Source organism: Odocoileus virginianus, chromosome 21 (assembly GCF_023699985.2).
Source record: "Odocoileus virginianus isolate 20LAN1187 ecotype Illinois chromosome 21, Ovbor_1.2, whole genome shotgun sequence".
Classification (NCBI taxonomy): domain Eukaryota; kingdom Metazoa; phylum Chordata; class Mammalia; order Artiodactyla; family Cervidae; genus Odocoileus; species Odocoileus virginianus.
The window spans coordinates 54,425,695-54,440,472 of NC_069694.1; positions in this window are offsets into that span (position 1 = coordinate 54,425,695).

Below are 14,778 nucleotides of genomic sequence, written 5' to 3' on the forward strand. Positions count from 1 at the left end.
ATTTGCTGGCATATTGACTGCAGCACTTTCATAGCATCATCTTTTAGGATTTGAAATAGCTCAATGAGAATTCCATTACCTCCACTAGGTTTGTTCAGTGATGCTTCCTAAGGCCTACTTGACTTTGCATTCCAGGATGTCTGGCTCTAGGTGAGTGATCACATTGTCATGGTTATCTGGGTCATGAAGAGCTTTTTTGTATAGTTCTTCTGCCACCTCTCTTTAATATATTCTCCTTTGGTTAGGTCCATACCATTTCTGTCCTTTATTGTTTCTATTGTTGCATGAAATATTCCCTTGGTATCTCTAATTTTCTTGAAGAGATCTATTGCTTTCTTCTATTTCTTTGCATTGATTGCTGAGGAAGACTTTCTTATCTCTCCTTGCTATTCTTTGGAACTCTGCATTCAAATGGGTACATCTTTCCTTGTCTCCTTTGCCTTTCACTTTTCTTTTCTCAGCTGTTTGTAAGGCCTCCTCAGATAACCATTTTGCCTTTTTGCATTTCTTTTTCTTGGTGATGGTCTTGATCCCTGCCTCCTGTACAATGTCAGGAACCTCCATCCATAGTTCTTCAGGCACTCTATCAGATCTAATCTTTTGAATCATTTCTCACTTCCAGTGTATAATCATAAGGGAGTTGATTTAAGCCATATCTGAATGATCTAGTGGTTTTCCTTACTTTCTTGAATTTAAGTCTGAATTTGGCAATAAGGAGTTCATGATCTGAGTCACAGGCAGGCCCCAGTCTTTTTTTGCTGATTGTATAGAGCTTCTCCATCTTTGTCTGCAAAGAATATAATCAATCTGATTTTTATATTGACCACCTGGTGATATCCATGTGTAGAGTCTTCTCTTGTGTTTTTGGTATAGGGTGTTTGCTATGACCAGTACATTGTCTTGCAAAACTCTGTTAGCCAGCTACCCACTTCAGTATTCTGGCCTGAAGAATTCCAGGGTCTATACAGCCCATTGGGTAACAAAGAGTTGGGCACAACTGAGAAAATTACACTTTTATTTCACTTTCATAGCCACTAATAATTTGGTCATTAAAATTATGAACTTTAATAAACAGAAATTACTGCCACCAAAATTAATTAAAATGTATACACTAACAATAATGTGTTGGATAATAGCACACACCATATAATTGATTTCCAAAATACTCCTGCTAGGTAACTGTTATTATACCTACTTTATGGAGTAAGAAACATTTTCAAAGTTGATGTGTGACATTTTGAAAGCAGAAAAGCCAGTAGTACATATGGCATATATGTGCATTATTCAACTTAGCATTCTAAAATCTGAATTATTTTAAAAAAATATAGTGTTATCTCTGACTGTTTAAAAATGATTTAAGGTTTCATAATTTTACTAAAAATATACTTTGACATAACTATATGAGGTATAATTTCTAAAATTTTTCCTGAATTCATGTACATTGCAATTCTTGAGAGAAATATAATTGAAATCAGTGAAGTCATTATAGTCTTTCTGCTCAATATCTTCACTATATATCACAGTATACAGTTCATATAAATTATATTTTCATGAAGATATTTGATAACTATATAGTGTGGAAAAATTAGAACTGGTATTGCTTTATTTTTTTATCCTATTCCCTATTTTTTATTTTTTATTTATTATTTTATTTTTTTATTAGTTGGAGGCTAATTACTTTACAATTTTGTAGTGGCTTTTGTCATACATTGACATGACTGGTATTGCTTTAAAAGTCATATATCCTCCAATAGTGAGGAGTTCTTATGAATACATATTAAATATATGCTTCTTGTGTAAATGTTCCACTTATGTCCCCTAAATCCTCAACCAGCAACTGAAGTTTCTCAAGTGAAAAAGAAAATAAACACATAAATAAATATTTTTGTGTAGATAGCACTTTACCAATCTGACATATTTGCCATGTAAACTAAATGAAACTAAAATGAATTTTGATTGAACCATGAGAGTCCATAATATTAAAGACATAGGGATTTTGGGAATGACACAAGCAAGATGGCAATAGAAGGTCTCCCCTGCCTGTATCCCCTTTCAACTAACCATAATTTGACAGCCGTCCACAGACTAAGGGGCCTTTGTGAGAGTGACAGTGCCCAGAGAGGAGGCTGCCAAATCCAGGTGGAGCTCAAGACCAAGGACGGTTGTTTTGAGAAAGTAGTTTCACATCCGGGTGGCAGGGTCAATGACCATGGTCCTGGCTACAGCTCCGTAAATGCTTCTGTCCCCTCTGGACTCAGTTACAGCCCTGTTTGACCTGTCATCAGCATCGTCTCCAACAGACTCAATAGCAGTATTGCATGCTCTTTCTTTAGGTAACAAGCTCACTGACTTCAGCCCTACCTATCGACTCTGAAGCATCCTGTGACCCAGCTCCAACAACTCTCAGATGTGATCTGGGAACTATCCTATTCACCCAAATATCCTGGGAGACATACCTGTTCATGCCAATGGAGGCAGGCCTGCTGATCTGTCAGACAGCACATCTTGAAGTGACCCTATGGCCTGGCTTCAGCCATTCCTAGCAAATTCTGGAAGTGGTCCTGCCTGGTCCAGTGGGGGCCTTTCCAGGACCCAGCAGGAGCCATGCCATCCACAAACCTAGTAACAGTCTCACCGTTTATAGACTCTGCATACCCTTGTCCTAGCAGCAGCCCTCTGAAGAGGGGCCTGCAGTCAGCCCCACCTGCCACTGAACAAGGCATGATCCACACCTACCCAAGACCCAGGCAAGTGGCTGTCACCTGCAGGCCACGCTGCAGACCCAGCATTAGGTATATGATCAGCTCCAGCTCCATTTAACTGTGATCCCAGAGGCAATCTCTTCAGCCTAGGAAACTGATAGGAGAATGTCTCTACACTCCAAAATCAGTTTGTAAAACACTCAGATATAGAAAACAGAGTTGTGGTTGCTAAGTGGGAAGATGGGTGGGGGAGCGAAGAATTGGGAACTTGGATTAATAAATGCAAACTATAATATATAAACAGCAGGTGCTACTACACATCACAGGATATGTTTAATTACCTCTGAGAAACCATAATGGAAAAAAATATTAACAATATTGACCAAAAGTTCATTTGGTTTTTTTCTTCAAGATCTTATGAAAAACCTGAATGACCTTCTTGGCTAACCCTATATAAACACACACACATATATGTGTGTATACAGAGACATATGTACATATATATAAATGTATAACTATATATATATATATATATATATATATATATAAACTGAATCACTATGCTATACAGCAGAAATTAACACAACATTGTAAATCAGCTATACATCAATAAAATTATATATAGCAGAACCAGTTTGTAAATATTTGAGGAAATTCTTGGTTCTTCAAATGCACAGACATCACTGCAAGCCTACACCAATCAGGCAAACATGATATCATCAAAAGAAACTAATGAAACTATGGTAACTGACCCCAGAGCAGTGGAGATCTGTGAGTTACCTAATAAAATTCAAAATACTTGGCTTAAAAAAGCTCAAGGAGATGGAAGACAACCTAGACAACTAAACTAAATGAGGAAAATAATGCATGAAAAAATGAGAAGTATAATGACAAAATAGAAACCATATAAAAGAAAAAATATAAATAATGGAACTGAAGTGTACAATGCCAGAACTGAAAAATTAAGTAGAGAACTTCAAGGATGAAGAATCAGCAAACTTGAATACAGTTCATTTTATATTAACATGAAAATAGAATTTACCATAGATGTAGTATATTTGGTTTTATAATCCCCAGGTATTAGATTTATTTTAATTGATTTATATAATTTTATATTTAAATATGTCAGAACTCTACCTATTGTAGATACTGCTCCATTGTTAGATGGATTGTTTGTTTTTAAATACCAAACCTTGTTTCCCAGATGGCATTAGTGGTAAAAAAAAAATAAAATGAAAAAGCCTCTTGCCAATGCAGGAAACTTAAAAGACGTGGGTTTAATCCCTGAGTCAGGAAGATCCTCTGGAGAAGGAAAATGGCAACTCAATCCAGTATTCTCCCTGGAGAATTCCATGGACATAGGAGTCTGGCGGGATAAAGTCCACAGGGTCACAAAGAGTTGGACACAACTGAAGTGACTTAGTATGTATACACTATTAAAGTGGGAAACATGTGTTATATAGCTTTATTAATGAATAATTTGAATATTAAATACAATAGTAGGGAAGTAACATTTGTAAAGTAGCATGCTTATTTGGCTTTGTAAAATAGACTGGATTGAAGCTTACTTTTCAAAAGTAATCACATCTATGTTCACATATTATGTAAAATCTTAGTCTACAAATTCACACTTATAAAATGTTGAAATTGTGACTGGATAATAAATGAAGATATTAATTTTTGTCCTCCATGTGGCAAGAAGTTATAAAGAAAAATGAAAATGTATTTTTTTTTTCTGTATCTTAGAAAAGCATTGAGGCTTTTCTTTAAACCTCCCTAAGGTTAATTCTTTTTACCTGTCTACTCTTTTTAGGTGGTGTTAATGATATTTTCCAACTCTCACATCCATACATGACTATTGGAAAAACCAAAGCTTTGACTAGACAGACCTTTATTGGCAACGTAATATCTCTGCTTTTTAATATGCTGTCTAGGTTGGTCATAGCTTTTCTTCCAAGGAGCAAGCGTCTTTCAATCTCATGGCTGCAGTCACCATCTGCAGTGATTTTAGAGCCCCAAAAGATAAAGCCTGTCACTGTTCCCAGTATTTTCCCATCTATTTGCCATGAAGTGATGGGACCAGTTACCATGATCTTAGTTTTCTGAATGTTGAGTTTTAAGCCAACATTTTCACTCTCCTCTTTCACTTTCATCAAGAGGTCTTTCATTTTAACAGTCATTATTTTAACATTTTATTTGTTTGCACTTTCCCAAGTGACTAGTGTAGAAACTCTCCTTCCCGTTGCTTTTGTATAGGTGCACGTTCATCCATCCAGGTTATCCGTTGTTCCCTAAGTAGGTTTCCTTGTCATAATTCCTTTCCTAGCTACGTGATATAGGGCTGAGAAGAGACCCTCGGAGGTAGAATCTGGACTGAGCTGTAAAGAGGATTGAGGGCTAGGCCACGAGGTGCACAAACCTGCGTTCTCAAAAAGGAGACATATCATTACCAGCTAAAGAAGTTCTGCCCTCACCCTCCTCTATAGGGAAACCTACTGATGAAGAGAATACTCTTGAAAAAGCTCAACTCCCATGCTTCCCTAGGGTCAGTGTGAGGGAGGGAATGATAAAGAAATGCAGGGGAAGCAGTGGGCACTGCAAAGAAAGGTGGAAAGTTCTGTGAAAGGGAATGTGCCTTTAACTCTTAGATTTCTTCTTTCATTTTTCTCCATCTTTTCTTCTAGCTATCCAGATAGGTTTTTGGGTTGTTTTTTTACCCCCATAGAATGATTTTCATCCCTTAGAACCAGTCATTCATTTGCTTGGGATAATTCCTGTCTAAAAACCCCAGTAAATGTATTAATTTATCCAAATCATAGGAACAATCCTTATGTATTAATAACTTGATTCTATTAATCCATTGCAAATATGACAGAAAGTCATTAGCTCTTTCAGAGAAATATCTGCAGACACCAGTTCTGGCTTCTCATATATTTCACTGTATGGAATTTTAGAGCCCATATTACCCATGACTATTCAACAGTAAGATCTTGAATTTAGAGAAGAAGGTCCATTTAGCTACTATTCCAAATAATGGAGAACTAAAGAGAGACTTTATTTAATTCATGGTCTCTTTTCTGACTGTTTTGTGTATGATTAGCTGATCTAATCAATTCAGTGATTTTCAGACATCTAGTCCCCCATCACCAGAAATGTAAACAAAACCAAAATTTTCCCCTAACTCAGGAAAATTCCTGACAAACATAGACAAGAAAGATTTTTCTTTTTTATGCAATAAGCATTAAACCAGAATGTGTTTCTTATCACAGGCAACCCACTAAGAGATAATAAAGGCAAAGAGAAATGTACCCTTCTATATAGCTAAGCAGATAAAACCCATTATGTACATGATTTAAATAGCAATGATAGCTATAGTAGTTCTCAAGTAAAAAGACTTCACAGCATCATTTGTTACACATAGTTTATCCTAAATTCAGTTGGTTAAGGTGACTATCTGTGTTAGATGATCAGTTTTGTCCATAGAAAATAGATTTTTATATCTTTATGACACAAGTAGTTTGGAATTTGTATGGAAATACCCAAAGTTAGGCTCCTGTCCTCCTACAGAAATTAAAAATAGGAGCAGTATCTTCCCTAATGATTACATTTCTAAGAGACGGTCTTCTCAACTCCTTGAGAAAAGATATTCCTGGTTATAAAGCAGGCAGAGGCTTTGAAAATATTTACATATAAAAGGGGCAGAGAAAAAATTATAATTAAAAGATATTTAAATAAATGCTCCGAGGAAAGAGAAGAAAGGGATCTCTGCAGTTAAGTCATCTGGATTCTATAAGGGTCTTGGTCAGTTGGAGGTCAGGGGCCTAGAGGTAGGAGGCAGCCTGTCTAAAGTTCAGTCAAGCTGAGAGGAGCATTGAAGCCCATTCGGCCATAGGCATCTTTGTACTTCAGCATCCTTTGCATGCAACCTATAGCATTTCTCAGTTTTTTATATCTTAATCATTTTTTATGGAATTAAATTATTTTTATCATCATTTTCAAAGTTCTCTCAAAGTTATTGTAATGTTGCTGTAAATCTAATCCTAACAGCATAATATCTTTATTTCCTTTTATTTTTGTTGACATTTCTTTCCTGGATAACACCTGCTATTAAGCAAAGGCAAAGGCAGAAATCAGAGTAAGATTGACCATATTATCTCTATACCAAAGCTTTATACCCAAGTCAGTGTCACAGTTTCAAAGCAGAAATCAAAAGCTAAAAATCAGAAATCACAAAAATCTATCTAGGGATGTTTCATAGACTAATTAAAGCTATCATAAGACATCTTATTTCCCTTAAACTGGAAGGACTCTCTTCGTTTTCTCTACATACAATATATATGTTGTCCTATATTTGAAAACAATTCAAGTAAGATTCACTTTGAGTGTCAGTTCAGTTCAGTTCAGTCTCTCAGTCGTGTCTGACTCTTTGTGACCCTATGAATCGCAGCCCTCCAGGCCTCCCTGTCCATCACCAACTCCCGGAGTTTATTCAAACTCATGTCCATCTAGTCGGTGATGCTACTTGGGTAATAAAGACACTCAGAGCCTAAATAAGATTTGCATTTCTGAAATCTGAAATATATATATTTTAGGAAAGACTTTTTATTTCATTGATCTAGTCATTCTTTTTAGAATGAATTCTAAGGCCTTCATTTTAAACTTAGCTTTTCTGTAAAATTACTAACACTGAATTGACATTACCAAGATGCCAATACATACCCATTTTGACCTTTCTCCTGCTTCCAAGAACAGTTAACAGCTGTCTATGATCAAGGCACTGAGAGAATCCCAGAACCTGGGGTGAGGCTGACATACCATGCGCACCACAGAGGCCGAGAGAGGCAGGCAGAAGTAGCTGCTACACGTATCACATCGCTCCTTGCCAGGTCCATGCAACGCTGAGCTGAGAGGTCTCCTCTGAGCCTAGACTTTCTTCAGTGGTGGAGAGAGCCCAGTGGGAACATCCACTTCTACCAGTGTTGTGGTTTCTTCTCAGGAGCCCTCACTCCAGGCTCCCTCCATAGGGATTACTGTGGAATCTGCAGGGCTAGGACACTGGAAATATGATTGTGATGGAGCAGAGGGAGAGACTTATAACAGCCAGCACTTGGCTTTTGGGAGACCAAGTTCCTACCTACAGCACTCAAACAGTCCCAACCAGTGGCTTTGTTCATCCACAAGGTCAAGATGACAGCATGCTCTAGCCAGGGAACTGGGCAGGGTTCAGGTCTGTTTTAAACAGAGTGCCTTGTCAGCCTTGGACCCTGGTCTGTCCTCACCCAGGCAGGAGAGCTGATTATAGCCTGGCACACAGCTTAGAGTAGCTCCTGGTCTTGTCTGAACAGAAAGGCAGGTAACACCACCTGGAAGCTACTCTAGCATATCCCAGGAATGCTCTAGCAGAGTGGAACTTACAGAACTGATCACCCACAGAGCAAGGTAAGTTGCGCTGTTTGGCCGTGGACCTAGGGTGGTGGTCAGCTGAAGTCAAGACCTCAGAGAGCTATAGGAAGTGCAGAGGATTCCACTGCTCCAATAAGACAAGGGAGCTAATTCCTAAGCCCACTCACAGCTAAGTATAGCTCTGAGTCCTGCCCAACCTGAAGACCTGGCCACAGTACCTGAAAATCCATGTAGCCAAGCCACACTGGGGCAGAGAAGTCCTACAAGCAGAGCTGATGGACTTCACAGCACCGTCAGTGGCCATGGGTAGGCAGGGACCTTCAGGCATGGGTTTCTATTCAGTCACTATGTCATGTCCAACTCTTTGCAACCCCATGCACTGAAGCATGCCAGGCATCCCTGTCCTTCATGAGTTAGCTTGAGTCAAGACCACAAACAAAGAGCCTTGCCTGGCTTGGAACTAGTTCTTCTGCCAAGCACAGGCAGAAAAACATATTCATAATCCTACAAACTCACCCAGTAACCATTACTACAAATATCTGGTACTGGAGAAATAGTATAAAAATGCATGAATACATGTCAGTACCTAAAATGTAAGGGGGAGGAGAAGTAGCAATGTAAGGTTAGAAATGCTCTTGAAGTTTTTAGTTTAAAATAGGATGTAATAATTTAGCACATTATTGAGCAGAGAAGACATATTAATATGTCTTTTGTTCCTCAAATGTTATTTACTGGAGACATTTCAATATTCACCTACAAAACAAATCACCTACCACATGAGTTAGTTTCTGCAAAACTCCTCCAGTCAATATGTTTTAAGAGGCAAGTTTATTGCAATCAATGCTTTGTTGTTGCTGTTGAGTCACTAAGTTGCATCTGACTTTTTGTGACCACATGGATGGCAGCATACCAGGCTCCATGGCTTTATCCAGGCAAGAATACTGGAGTGGGTTGCCATTTCCTTCTCCAGCAATAAATGCTTACATTAACAAATACGAAAAGTCCAAAAAATAACCTAATTCTATGGCTAAAAATCTAGAAAATAGAAAAGAAAGATTGAGAACAAAGTGAGCAGAAGGAAGGAAGTAATAAAGATTAGAACAAAAATAAATAGGCAACAGGAAAAGAGATGAATAAAATTAAGGGTTGGTTTCTTGAAGAGATACAAATTTGACAAAACTTTAGCTAGACTTATCAAGGAAAAAGAGGTTATCCAAATCAGAAAAATTATAAATGAAAAAGATACTCCAAAATTACAAAGAATCACAAGAGGCTACTGAACAACTATATGACAACAGACTAGAGTAACAAGGATAAATGGAAAAATTCTTTTAAAAGCATGCAACCTATTCACAATGTATCAGAAAAAAAGAAAAAGAAAACATGAATAGACTGATTAATAGTAAGGAGAGTGAATAATAATCAGAAACCTCTCCACAAAGAAAAGCCAAAAACCACATGGTTTCCCAAACATTTAAGGAAGTACTAATGCCAATACTTCTCAAACTGTTCTAAAACTTTAAAAGGAGGGTACACTCCTAAACTCACTTAAAGGCCAGTAATATCCTATGGACAAGCTGGAATCAAGATTGCCAGGAGAAATATCAATAACCACAGATATGCAGATGACACCACCCTTATGGCAGAAAGTGAAGAGGAACTAAAAAGCCTCTTGATGAAAGTGAAAGAGGAGAGTGAAAAAGTTGGCTTAAAGCTCAACATTCATAAAACTAAGATCACGGCATCTGGTCCAATACTTCCTGGGAAATAGATGGGGAAACAGTGGAAACAGTGTCAGACTTTATTTCGGGGGGCTCCAAAATCACTGCAGATGGTGACTGCAACCATGAAATTAAAAGACGCTTACTCCTTGGAAGGAAAGTTATGACCAACCTCGATAGCATATTAAAAAACAGAGACATTACTTTGCCAACAAAGGCCCATCTAGTCAAGGCTATGGTTTTTTCCAGTGGTCATGTATGGATGTGAGAGCTGGACTGTGAAGAAAACTGAGCGCTGAAAAATTGATGCTTTTGAACTGTGGTGTTGGAGAAGACTCTTGAGAGTCCCTTGGACAGCAAGGAGATCCAACCAGTCCATCCTAAAGGAGATCAGTCCTGGGTGTTCCTTGGAAGGATTGATGCTGAAGCTGAAACTCCAATACTTTGGCCATCTGATGTGAAGAGTTGACTCACTGAAAAAGACCCTGATGCTGGGAGGGATTGGGGGCAGGAGGAGAAGGGGACGACAGAGGATGAGATGGCTGGATGACATCGCCGACTCAATGGCCATGAGTTTGAGCAAACTCCAGGAGTTGGTGATGGACAGGGAGGCCTGGCGTGCTGCTGTTCACGGGGTCGCAAAGACTCGGACATGACTGAGTGACTGAACTGACTGAATGGAATATCCTGATAAACAAGAAAAGGGCATAAAATGAAATATTAATATTACAGATCACAAAAATTGATCTGTATATTTTGAAACATCTTTGTATCCCATGTATCTATCCACTTAATCGTGGTGAATGATCTCCTTAGTGTGTTGCTCATTTGAGTTTGTTAGTATTTAATTGAGCATTTTTTGTATCTATAACCTGGGTTACAAAGGTGTTTCAAAATATATAAATCAGTTATTGTGACATGCAATATTAATACAATGGAAGAAAATCATCAAATTGACACAGTAAAAGCATTTGAAAAAGTTTAATGTCTATTCAATAATAATCAGTTGAGTTCTGTTCAATCACTCAGTCACGTCCAACTCTTTGCGACCCCATAGACTGCAGCATGCCAGGCCTCCCAGTCCATCACCAACTCCCAGAGTTTACTCAAACTCATGTCCATTGAGTCAGTGATGCCATCCAGCCATCTCATCCTCTGTCGTCCCCTTCTCTTCCTGCCTTCAATTTTCCCAGCATCAGGGTCTTTTCCAATGAGTCAGCTCTTCCCAACAGGTGGCCAAAGTATTAGAGTTTCAGCTTCAACATCAGTCCTTCCAAGGAACACCCAGAACTGATCTCCTTTAGGATGGACTGGTTGGATCTCCTTGCTGTCCAAGGGACTCTCAAGAGTCTTCTCCAACACCACAGTTCAAAAGCATCAATTTTTTGGCGCTCAGCTTTCTTCACAGTCCAGCTCTCACATCCATACATGACCACTGGAAAAACCATAGCCTTGACTAGATGGACCTTTGTTGGCAAAGTAATGTCTCTGCTTTTTAATACGCTTTCTAGGTAGGACATAACTTTCCTTCCAAGGAGTAGTGTGTTTTAATTTCATGATTGCAGTCACCATCTGCAGTGATTTTGGAGCCCAAAAAAGTAAAGTCTGTCAATATATCCACTGTTTTCCCATCTATTTGCCATGAAGTGATGGAACCAGATGTCATGATCTTCATTTTCTGGATGTTTAGTTTTAAGTCAGTGTTTTAAAGTCTCCTCTTTCACTTTCCTCAAGAGGCTCTTTAGTTCTTCTTCACTTTCTGCCATAAGGGTGGTGTCATCTGCATATCTGAGGTTATTTATATTTCTCCTGTTAATCTTGATTCCAGCTTGTGCTTCATCCAGCCCAGTGTTTCTCATGGTATACTCTGAATATAAGTTAAATAAATAGGGTGACAATATATAGCCTTGACATATTCCTTTTCCTATTTGGAACCAGTCTGTTGTTCCATGTCCAGTCTTAACTGCTGCTTCCTGACCTGCATACAGATTTTTCAAGAGGCAGGTTCTTTGCAAATTATACATAGATGAAATTCATTTCAGTATAACAAAGGCCACATACAACAAGCCTACCACTAACATTATAGTCAATGGTGAAAGGCTGAAAACTTTCCCTCTAAGATCAAGAACTACACAAACGTGCCCACTCTCACAAAACCTATTTAATGTAGTAAACAAAGTCCTTGCAAGAGATAGTAGTCAACAAACAGAGGTACAAGGAATCAGAATTCATAAGGAAGAAATTGTAAAATTGTCTCTGTTTGCAGATGATGATTTTATACATAGAAATCCGAATGCCGTCACCAAAAACACTGGTGATCTAATGAACAAATTTGGTAAAGATGCAAGACACAAAGTTAATATATGAATTCAGTAGTTTTTCTACTGAAAACCAATAAATTATCTCAAAAAATAGTGATATTCCCATTTACAATAGCATAAATATAGTAAAATACTTAAGAAAAAATTTAAGATGAAATATCTCTATACTTAAAAATACAAGAAATTGATGAAAATAACTGAAAAAGACAGAAATATATGGAATGGTATCCTATGTTCAGTATTGGATGATTAACAAGATACTGATGAAAAAATTGACACGAACAGATGGAAAGATATACCATGTTCTCGGACAGGAACAGTCATTCTTATCAAAATGACCATACTACCCAAAGCAATCTACAAATTCAGTGAAATCTCTATCAAATTGCAAATGGCATTTTCACACATCTAGAACAAAAAGTTTTAAAGTTTATATGTCAACACTGAAGACCCCAAATAACCAAAGCAATCTTGAGAAAAAATACAGAGCAAGCTGGAGAATTCAGTCTCTCTGACTTCAGACTATACTATACAGTTACAGTCATCAAACAGTATGTGGATGTATGTATACTTATAATTGAATTACTTTATTGTTCATCTGAAACTAGTAAAACATTGTAAGTTAACTATACTCCAATATAAATTTTTAAAAATTTCAGAGAAAAAAATACCCCCTAGGTATTTAAACAAAATGATACCATGACTTACAGGTGTAATAAAATTAAAGATTCTTCAGAACTTTTGACAGAAACTCTTTAGCCTCAAAATAAATGAAGTAATGTGTTTAAGATATCCAAGGAAATGAAATGTAAATCAACGAATTTTTGAGTAGCAGAAGATCTTCAAGTAGAATGCAGAAGTAAATGGTTATCAAAGTGAGAGTCTTCAGGGAATATTTTTACCATGATCTTATCAGGATCAAATTTAGGCAAACATAATTGCTAACAAAACATCTACATAAGAACTGGTGGTGATCATTGCACACTTTCTCATAGAACTGGAATTGTAAGAGGATTAAAATAAGTTGTAATATGCCGTATCAATATAATTTGATAACAGTTGTATTACAAATTTATAAAATGGGCATATATTGGGGAAATAATGCAAAATTTGTTTTAACTGTTCAATAATCATGTTTTATGGTGGTGAACCTATATTGCTATTCTGGGACTGTTATATGTATAAGGTAGTATAAGGTGATATACAGCAAATGGATACAGACTATTCTAATTCTGTTGTACTTGTGAACCAGAACTCCTAGGATGAAAGACAGGAGATATTGCTGTTATATAGAAGACATGAAGTAAAAGTGCTCTAGTTTGGAATCAGCAAAAAGAGAAAGAATCACAGTATTGCCAGAGATGGGACAAATGAGGTCCCAAAAGTCCTTTAAGACTCAGTATAGACTGGCTTTATGTACATAAAGAATTGTGCTCGGGTTCATTGATAGCAAACATCAGGAATTTTTTTTTTTACACCAGTGTACATTAAAGTGTTAATTCTATAGGTCTAGGGTATTTAAATCCTGTGCATCTCCCTCCAAAAACACTGGGGTTGGTACTCCTGGAAGATAATCTGTAAGCCCTTTGGACATCTGCATGATAATAATATGTGGGGCCTTGAGCCATGGCCAGATGGTTTGTAATCAATGTGATTTGGTATGGACTTTCCCTTAAAAACTTAAAAATAGAACTACTATATAATTCAGCAATTCCATTCCTGGGCGTATACTCAGAAAAAATGAAAAGTCATTCAAAAAAGATACATGCATTCAAATATTCATAACAGCATTATTTGCAATAGCCAAGACATGAAGGCAACCTAAGTGTCCATTAACAGATGAATGGATAAAGAAGATATGGTACATGTATACAATGGACTATTACTCAGCCATAAAAAGTAACAAAATAATACCATTTGCAGCAACATGAATGGACCTAGAGGTTCAGTTCAGCTCAGTCACTCAGTCATGTATGACTTTTTAGGACCTCATGAACCGCAGCACGCCAAGCCTCCCTCTCCATCACCAATTGCCGGAGTCTACCCAAACCCATGTCCATTGGGTATGGTATCCATTGGGTATGGTGATGCTATCCAACCATATCATCCTCTGTTGTCCCCTTCTCCTCCTGCCTTCAATCTTTCCCAGCATCAGGGTCTTTTCCAACAAGTCAGTTCTTCCCAACAGTTGGCCAAAGTATTGGAGTTTCAGCTTCAACATCAATCCTTCCAATGAACACCCAGGACTGATTTCCTTTAGGATGGACTGGTTGGACCTGCTTGCAGTCCAAGGGACTCTCAAGAGTCTTCTGCAACATCACAGTTCAAAAATATCAATTCTTCGACACTCAGCTTTCTTTATAGTCCAACTCTGACATCCATACATGACTATTGGAAAAAACCACAGCGTTGACGAGATGGACCTTTGTTGGCAAAGTAATGTCTCTGCTTTTTAATATGCTATCTAGGTTGGTCATAACTTTCCTTCCAAGGAATAAGTGTCTTTTAATTTCATGGCTGCAATCACCATCTGCAGTGATTTTGAAGCCCAAAAAATAAAGTCAGCCACTGTTTCCACTGTTTCCCATCTATTTGCCATGAAGTGATGGGACCGGATGCCATGATCTTAGT